The following is a 10569-nucleotide window of genomic DNA, read 5'->3' as shown; positions in this document are numbered from 1 at the left end:
TACAGATGTAGATGTAGAGGTGTTATGTCAACTTCCAAATAACAAGAATGCTTAATAAATGTCCTGTGTTTATGATGGGTGTCTCAAGTTTTTTAACTAGCTGTTGTGCTATGTTCAATAGCAGTAGTTCAGCAATCACTGGTGATGACTGCGGTTCAAAGTTTGTGCTTGGGTTTTCTAGTCATGGCTTGGGTGCTTGTAAGTTTCAAATGAATTCACATGAGATACAAACAGTTTTTTCTGTGTCCAAGTGCATTACTAGCGCCCCACATTGATTTGCGACATAACACTGTTGTGGCTCATCACTTTAGATTGGAGCTCATTTGTAACTACAGAAATGTGCAAATGAGAAATTTGTAACATGAGAAGTAGGAAAATCTTTGTGGCCATCACCAGAGTAATGATCTGATGTGTCATTGGTTTTATTAGATATGTGTTGGAGGTTCTCTTTGAATGTTAAGATGTATTGGGCTACATAGCATTAAAAAAAATTTCTACATTTGTTGTCAGTTACCTGTGGAAACTTTTTGTAGGTACACATCTTATCCATAAATTGATTGGACTCTGGAAATGCAAATCCCACACATTTTACAGAGAATATTTATTTTTTTAGTCCAGTAAATCTTTTTGGTACATTGTTTGTACATGTGATACAAGACAGTTCAGGGTAAAACAATTAGATTATAATTGCAGCAGTTAATAAATGAGACTGCGTGTTCAACTCAAATAATAAAGTGATAGTCTTAACAATATTTTGTAAATCAGTTTTACTTTTATGATGCTCCAGAAATTTATGCAGGGTAGAAGCTGTGATCAAGCAAGAACTAACAACTTTACTTGAATGTTTATAATGTTGGTATTCATTTTAGTCAACACCACAGCCAACCATCAGTTCTGTCCTCATAGACTTCCAGTCCTGCCCTTATAACACATGTGATGTACGCTGTGTATTGTATATTTCGACCTACTGATTTGAAAAGAATTATCTTTTAATTACATAGCATGCTCTCACACACACACACACACACACACACACACACACACACACGAATTAATTTTGATGGCTAGACTAGTTTCAGTTGCCAATAGAACCATCCTCATATCTCTCAACAAGCACAAAGATACAGAAAATCACCTTGGAAAAACCCTTTGTATGAAGTAATTTTCAAGCTTAAAATGTTTGAAGGAAAAACGAATACAGAGGTGCGTAATAACCTATGACTCATGGTAAAAATGTCGGCATCTGGCATACCTTTTTATTTGTGTTTACTTCAAACATTTTAACACTAGAACCGCTGATATTTAGACATACCTAGAACTGCATCTGGGACACTAATGACCTGCATATCTTTCCCTTTTATTATTCTTTGTCAGTGAGTTATTGTTACTACCAATGAATCCATTCTTTGAAGTGCTGGAAATTTTATTATGAAATCAACAGAAGTAAAGCAGCTTTTCACAAATGATTATTTATTATTCTATAAAACTTATAAACATTTGCTCAGTGCCTTTACTGGCTACCATCACTTAATGAGCACAAATAACAGTCTTTTGATGTACATTTGTAGCAGACAGTTTTCTTGTGCATATGACACATTAGTAATGATTTGCTTCCTTCACTGTTAGTGTACAAGGCAACATGTTTATATTTCTTGTCTCTCAGGAATATATGCGGGTGTGATGAAGATACTAGTCTTCCTGGTTGCTGTGTACTTCTCAGCAAGCTCCTCCCCCAGCTGCAGTATCAAGTCTCTGTGTTTCAACTTTTTCTCATTTAAAGCCTTGTACAATATCCAGGCATTTGTCTCAGCCAAATCCAGCAAGTTGTAAAATGTGAGAACAGGCCAACATGTTGATGGTACTTTGACAGAATATTTATGAGCTATTTGGTTGACCACGCCCACTCCATATTTAGAACCGTTATAAAATATAACTGTATCTGGCTTCTTTTTCAAACCAGATTCAATTTTCACATAAGGAAGCATAGTGCTGAGAATCAGGACATTCTTGTGCTCTTTCCCTGGCTAACTGTCAGTGTGGTATCATTCTTCAACAACACTGTGTTGTTTGACACTTCTTTTGCGTTCTGGATACAAACTGGAATTTCGTTGCAAAATCAATTTATGGTGCCGTCTAGACAAGTAGCATTTGCTTTCCAGGTTTCAGAGAGATCCAAGGAGAAAACAAAACTGTCACATGTGATATTTCATCCTTTATTGAGGTAAGGTTGCATCAATTTTTTCGCAACAAAATCGCCAAGATTCTCATCACTCGGCCTAGTGTCTATCCTTTCGTTGATAAGGGAAAACATTCACAATATATTTGGAATCTTTGTCTACTGCCATCCAATACTTTTGCCCATACTTCTATAGTTTTGAGACCAAGAACTGTGTGAATCTGCAATGGCACCTTGAAGGAAAAAGCTGTTCGGCCATTGTTTTATATTGGACCCAGTTTATAGCTACCTTGTGCATTCACAATGTACTCGTGCGTGATTTATGATATTAGAGCAAACTTGTCTTCTTTCAGTCATTCTGATCTCGTGGATCTAATGTCAAATCTGAGATAATGCTTTATCAGTCTGAATCTGTCACAAGCTATTATTGACTTCACAAAATTATTTCCTCACATCATTGACCACAATGTGTATAGTCCTAAGCTCTTCACTCCTATAGCACTAGGGATGTACAATATTGCTATAAAAGCTTTCAGTTCTTCAACATTCATAATCCAATTGTCTGAACCACAATACTCGACGTGCTTCAGTCTCGGTGGATTTTGCAATGTGTTTCAAAATTTTGGCCGTTATCATAAGATACCAAGCACTCTAGTAGGTCTTATTCATCATTCATGTTTGGTTTTGTGTGTGGAGATGATACCACATGGTCTTTGAAAACATTCTGTTGCCCGTATCTGCTAGCTGAACAGCCATGTTTAACTTCCAGTTCCCAGGTTGTTCCTTCTGGTGCTACAATATCTCTACCTGAATGAAACTTGGTCATTTCATTATCCACGATGCCTACAACCACGAGTTGACCTAGCCCTTTTGGCAGTTGTTCCTGTAATAGTGGTGATTAGTATTACAGCATGTATTGGTATTCAGTATTTTGTGGAATATTAGAACAAAAACACACCTTTGTAAATGTAAGACATGTAAGAGCTCAAGAAAGCAATGATGTATAAACATAAGTGTTGCAATTGAAATCTGTGTCTATGCAGCATGAACATAAAAATAATTATATGAAAACAAACACACAAACATGTGTACCTTCCTCATCAATATTCAGTAGAATATCCTCAGGAGTAACATAATCTTTTGATGAAAAATTGGGAAGTACAGGTGGTGGTAATTCTTCCTCGGATGAAGACTCCAGTGGCTCGCCTTCAGCTTCACAATCTCATTTAGTGTATTTATAATGACCCGTTTGTAGACATTCGACCATAATAAATTTGTACGTTGCAAGCACTATTTCCACAGTTGCAATGCACTACTAAAACCATATTGCATGAAACAAAGCACTGGCTGTACAGTACTTGCCTGGGTGGTCAGATGTGTTTGAACCTGTTTTTCAGCTCCCCTGCTGGAAAACTGCAACGTCATCAGGCAGTGAGATAAAAGGGAGTTTTGCAATTTTTGACCAAACAAACACTAACAGCAGGCATGAAGCTACATGAAAAATGTGATTGTTGTAGCGGCTGCAGCAGAGGAATCAGAACTGATCTGTCTGCAGCTCTAGGTGAATCTTCATATTTCTCTATTAAAGTTTCCCCTTAAATTGTAAAATAAAGTATAATTGCTAATTACCTTATTTCGTTAAAAGTCACAGAAATTTAGCACTCCAGGCAATAATGCAAAAGAGTGACAAATGAAAGTATTAAGAAGTGGGTCACAAGTGACCCAGCTGTGGATCTAGTGTTAAGCTTCATTCTTACTTTGTAAAAAAGGTTTTTCTAAGGTTTTTTTTTTTTCCCCCAACAGATATGAGGACGGCGGCATTGACAGCTAAAAGTAGTCTAGGCATTGTATTTTAATTCATACATAAATGTACAGGACCTAGGCAATTAAAAGTTTTTGAAAAAGAGGTTTTTTTGTACTTTAACAAACTGCATAAGATTGGTTTCACCTTCCCTGAAACTGACAGGCATTATTATGATTGACTTGCTATGTATTACCTTGACAAACCATATATCGTTGTGAGATGAGCTGATGCTTGGATGAATAAAGATAAATAAAATAAATAATTAAAATAAAATAAAGTAAGAACACATAAAGTCATATAAAAATTCTAGTATAAATGTCAAATCAACATAGGGTCTACACCTCACCATCAGATTTTCTTGAAATTTGGCATAGTTGTACTGCTGGTATAGAATGGGCCCAATAACACGGAACAGCAGCTTTTAGAATTGCAGTCAAAGCTTTCCTAACTGGCTACAGACCTGGGATTAATTACATTTTTCACGCTCTTTCCTGTGGTATACAATCGTATACAGGTTAATATAAGAAAATTCTTTTAAAAATAAAATTTAAAGTTTTAATTTAATTTTTTTTTTTCAAAAAGTGCATATTTTAAAATTTTCGTATTTGTTCCGTTAGTAGCTAGTATTGTAGTAAATCACAGGCAAAAATATAAATTTGGCATGATAATTTCTTGACTAGTAAAAAAAATGTAGACTGAAGGTCTGTTTCCAATAATATGGACTATGTACTCATGTTAATTCTTACACCAATACTCCCTATTACAGAGTGAGTGCAGCCCTTCCTGAGTGGATGTACTCTGAGATGGGTGTGTGTAATAAGTTAATTACTTGTACACTGCTATGTAAGATTACTTATTGCTTAGGCCAAATATTTAGTGCTTCAGTAAAACAAGGTGTTTTTGGAAGCTATAAAGTGACTTAAAATCAATCATGAAAATGTGAAAGTTACTGGCTACTTTTTAACAAGTGATTTTCCATTTTAACATTAAGTGTGTTTGAGAGTCCCCCCCCTCAAAGATGGAAACTAACCCATTGTCCCCAAGATGCAAACAGACACGTTGAGAATACAGTGTTGCAATCAGTTATATATGTTGTTGTTGTGGTCTTCAGTCCTGAGACAGGTTTGATGCAGCTCTCCTTACTACTCTATCCTGTGCAATCCTCTTCATCTCTGAGTAACTACTGCAACCTACATCCTTCTGAATCTGCTAAGTGTATTCATCTCTTGGTCTCCCTCTACGATTTTTACCCTCCACGCTGCCCTCCAATACTAAATTGGTGATCCCTTGATTCCTCAGAACATGTCCTACCAACCAATCCCTTCTTCTAGTCAAGTTGTGCCACAAACTCCTCTTCTCCCCAATCCTATTCCATACCTCATTATTAGTTATGTGATCCACCCATCTAATCTTCAGCATTCTTCTGTAGCACCACATTTCGAAAGCTTCTATTCTCTTCTTGTCCAAACTATTTATCACCCATGTTTCACTTCCATACGTGGCTACACTCCATACAAATACTTTCAGGAATGACTTCCTGACACTTAAATCTATACTCGATGTTAACAAATTTCTCTTCTTCAGAAACACTTTCCTTGCCATTGCCAGTCTAAATTTTATATCCTCTCTACTTCGACCATCATCAGTTATTTTGCTCCCCAAATAGCAAAACTCCTTTACTACTTTAAGTGTCTCATTTCCTAATCTGATTCCCTCAGCATCACCTGACTTAATTTGACTACATTCCATTATCCTCGTTTTGCTTTTGTTGATGTTCATCTTATATCCTCCTTTCAAGATGCTGTCCATTCCGTTCAACTAATCTTCCAAGTCCTTTGCTGTCTCTGACAGAATTACAATGTCATTGGCGAATCTCAAAAGTTTTTATTTCTTCTCCATGGATTTTAATACCTACTCCGAATTTCTCCTTTGTTTCCTTTACGGCTTGCTCAATATACAGATTGAATAACATCGGGGAGAGGCTACAACCCTGTCTCACTCCCTTCCCAACTACTGCTTCCCTTTCATCTCTCTCAACTCTCATAACTGCCATCTGGTTTCTGTGCAAATTGTAAATAGCCTTTAGCTCCCTGCCACCTTCAGAATTTGAAAGAGAGTACTCCAGTCAACATTGTCAAAAGCTTTCTCTAAGTCTACAAATGCTAGAAACATAGGTTTGCCTTTCCTTAATCTATCTTCTAAGATAAGTCGTAGGGTCAGTATTGCCTCACATGTTCCAATATTTCTACAGAATGCAAATTGATCTTCCCCGAGGTTGGCTTCTATCAGTTTTTCCATTCGTCTGTAAAGAATTCACGTTAGTATTTTGTAGCCGAGACTTATTAAGCTGATAGTATGGTAATTTTCACATCTGTCAACACCTGCTGTCTTTGGGATTGGGATTATTATCTGCTACTTTACATATACAGTATATGTAACAAATCAATTTGTTAGATACAGCAGAAAACACAGATACATCACACTACGGATGCTTGAACTGTAGCCACAATTTATTTAGGGTCCATCTAAATGGGTCAGGTGTGCACTACACATCAGAGGCTGCTACTCAAGTAGCTGACTGTGTGTGAGGTGCACACAAGGTTTTTTTTTTAGATTAGGTGACTCTCCACCCAGTCCAGACGATAGTTTATGAAACCCTGCAGGATCAGTGTAAGATCAAAAGAAGTGCTTCCCACAGGTGAGAGTATTAAAATCCTAATGGTACACTGATGAAGCATTAGCAACAAAGTGGCAGAATTTGAAGCACTCATGAAAAGCAGTGAATCTCATCTAACATTAGTCACAGAAAGCTGGTTTTTTGGGATAATTTAAGTGTATATCGAAAGGGTAGGCAAATGGGTGGTGTATTTGTTGCACTAGATGAAAAATTCAAATCCACTGAGGTAGAAAGAAAAGCTGCATAAGAGATGGTTTGGAGAAGATTCAGTATTAGTGATGGGTGTAAAATGATAGTTGGATGTTTCTGTTGCCCATCAGACTCGTCTCCTGATGTAATTAAAATCTTTAGAGAAAACCAAAGTTCACTTGTACGTAAATTCCCCAGTCATACTGTAACCATCAGTGGAGACTTAAACCATCCAACAATTAATTGTAGTTGCATAGTCAAATGCCATGCTACATTTCACTATCCTGTGTTTATATGGAGCTTCACAGTTCCAGTGGCCGGTGTTCGGCTGTTGCGTGCATATGCTAGAATGAGGTTTGAAGCAGTACTGCAACTGTCATGGTCCAAGAAAGACCACTACACACAGTGAGAGCAGATGCTCATTAAAAAGTATAAGTACTGGCGTAGACAGGTGGTGCTAGTGGGATGTGGATGTGGATGTGGACTGTAATGGCAACTGCAAGAAGTAAAATCAAAGAAAATATCTTTGTTTATTGCTTTTTAGAGTTTACATTGGGATCTTCCAGGATATATGTAGTTATTCTATATGACAGTCACATAAGCAATAGGACGGGGTGGCTGGAAGTTAAAAGATATTAGAAAGGAACAGTAATATTACAGTGGTGAAGGCTGAATAACAGAGAAAGGAACAGACACATGTTCAAAGAAAGAGAGAGGTAGATGCAAAGTTGGAACACAAAAGATCCAGAGAGAAGAAAAGTTCAAGACAGAGAGTATAAAGCCATCTGCCCTGAAGCGTAACTAATGCACAAGAAAATGAGAGTCAAACGTGTCTCCCTGCAGGTAAATGCGAGAGGCATTCACATGGCCTCCCTTCTATGCATCCTAATTGGTTAGTCAAGGAATGCTGGGCTGTGCTGTGTCTCAGTATGTTTTCTGTATTGCCTTTGGAAGTATACTTCCAACAATTCAGCAGGCACGCAAAGCAACATGTAGCTGGCTGGAACTACACTCCTGGAAATGGAAAAAAGAACACATTGACACCGGTGTGTCAGACCCACCATACTTGCTACGGACACTGCGAGAGGGCTGTACAAGCAATGATCACACGCACGGCACAGCGGAAACACCAGGAACCGCGGTGTTGGCCGTCGAATGGCGCTAGCTGCGCAGCATTTGTGCACCGCCGCCGTCAGTGTCAGCCAGTTTGCCGTGGCATACGGAGCTCCATCGCAGTCTTTAACACTGGTAGCATGCCGCGACAGCGTGGACGTGAACCGTATGTGCAGTTGACGGACTTTGAGCGAGGGCGTATAGTGGGCATGCGGGAGGCCGGGTGGACGTACCGCCGAATTGCTCAACACGTGGGGCGCGAGGTCTCCACAGTACATCGATGTTGTCGCCAGTGGTCGGCGGAAGGTGCACGTGCCCGTCGACCTGGGACTGGACCGCAGCGACGCACGGATGCACGCCAAGACCGTAGGATCCTACGCAGTGCCGTAGGGGACCGCACCGCCACTTCCCAGCAAATTAGGGACACTGTTGCTCCTGGGGTATCGGCGAGGACCATTCGCAACCGTCTCCATGAAGCTGGGCTACGGTCCCGCACACCGTTAGGCCGTCTTCCGCTCACGCCCCAACATCGTGCAGCCCGCCTCCAGTGGTGTCGCGACAGGCGTGAATGGAGGGACGAATGGAGACGTGTCGTCTTCAGCGATGGGAGTCGCTTCTGCCTTGGTGCCAATGATGGTCGTATGCGTGTTTGGCGCCGTGCAGGTGAGCGCCACAATCAGGACTGCATACGACTGAGGCACACAGGGCCAACACCCGGCATCATGGAGTGGGGAGCGATCTCCTACACTGGCCGTACACCACTGGTGATCGTCGAGGGGACACTGAATAGTGCACGGTACATCCAAACCGTCATCGAACCCATCGTTCTACCATTCCTAGACCGGCAAGGGAACTTGCTGTTCCAACAGGACAATGCACGTCCGCATGTATCCCGTGCCACCTAACGTGCTCTAGAAGGTGTAAGTCAACTACCCTGGCCAGCAAGATCTCCGGATCTGTCCCCCATTGAGCATGTTTGGGACTGGATGAAGCGTCGTCTCACGCGGTCTGCACGTCCAGCACAAACGCTGGTCCAACTGAGGCGCCAGGTGGAAATGGCATGGCAAGCCGTTCCACAGGACTACATCCAGCATCTCTACGATCGTCTCCATGGGAGAATAGCAGCCTGCATTGCTGCGAAAGGTGGATATACACTGTACTAGTGCCGACATTGTGCATGCTCTGTTGCCTGTGTCTATGTGCCTGTGGTTCTGTCAGTGTGATCATGTGATGTATCTGACCCCAGGAATGTGTCAATAAAGTTTCCCCTTCCTGGGACAATGAATTCACGGTGTTCTTATTTCAATTTCCAGGAGTGTAAATGTAAAATATTAATGAGTTGAAAAGATAATAATGATTATTAATTTCTTGGAGTCCACATTACAACAGACAGCTGAGGTTGTACACCAGCATTTACTCATATATTGCAAGCTTCCGTGGCCACTATTTATGTTGTTGGTGACATCCAACAACACCTGAGGAACTGTTAAGAATCGTAAAGAATTACCTTATAAATATTCAGTGGGTGTTGATGAGATACCAGATGCTATTATCAAAGCTAGTGCAACATTTATTGTGGAACCACTAATAGACATAGTAACTTCATCTTTTGAGAGTGGTGTATTTTCAAATAATCTAAAAACTGCAAAAGTAACACCTTTGCATAAGAAGGGTGCAAAAAGTGATATTGCTAATTATAGACCAGTTTCAGTTTTGTCAGGATTCAGCAAAATTATGGAAAAAAAGTTCCTTAGAAGATTAAGTTTTCTTAAATAAAGAGAGGCTGATAAGTGACTCCCAGCATGGGTTCAGAGCTGGAAAGTCAACTCAGTCAGCAAATTTGACTTCTTAAATGAAGTATTAAAAGCAGTGGATGATAAACATGTATCTTGGATATTTCTGAATCTAATTAAAGCCTTTGATGTAATTGATCATGGCATTCTCTTTGTAAATTAAGTAATTATGGAATTAGAGGCCAGTCTGAAAAGTGGATCCAGTCGTACCTCAGTAATCATCAGCATATTACAGAAATAAAACACAAAGATAGTGAAACACAAAAAAATTCAATTTTTTACAGTGATGAGCAGAAGATCAAGTATGGAGTCCCACTAGGGTCAGTTCTAGGACCTGTCCTATTTCTTCTGTATGTAAATGACTTGGCTAGTAAAATACATGATGGAACCACTGTACTGTTTGCAGATGACACTAATATTTTAATTAAATCACAGAATGAGGAAAATCCGCAGGAGGCTGCAGTATCAGTTATGTGTACCTTAACACACTGGTTCAAGACCAATAGGCTCATCATAAATTCTGAAAAAAACTGTGGCAGTTTACTTTCATACCACACAAAACCTCCATCCTGCAAACCCTGTTTTCACTAACGAAGGAAAAAATGTGTTGAATGTCAGTCATACAAAATTTCTAGGTGTACATGTTCAGGCAGATCTGAAGTGGGAGCTACACCTAAACAATTTAAATAAGAGACTGAATTCACTAGCATATGCTGTTAGGATCCTCACTCAAAATACAAGCTGTTCATGAGTGCTGACAATGTATCATTGCAGTATACAGTTGCTACTTACGTATGGAATATTTTTTGGGGAGAAT

This window comes from Schistocerca piceifrons, chromosome 1 (assembly GCF_021461385.2).
Source record: "Schistocerca piceifrons isolate TAMUIC-IGC-003096 chromosome 1, iqSchPice1.1, whole genome shotgun sequence".
Taxonomy (NCBI): domain Eukaryota; kingdom Metazoa; phylum Arthropoda; class Insecta; order Orthoptera; family Acrididae; genus Schistocerca; species Schistocerca piceifrons.
Note: the sequence above shows the minus strand (reverse complement) of the source record.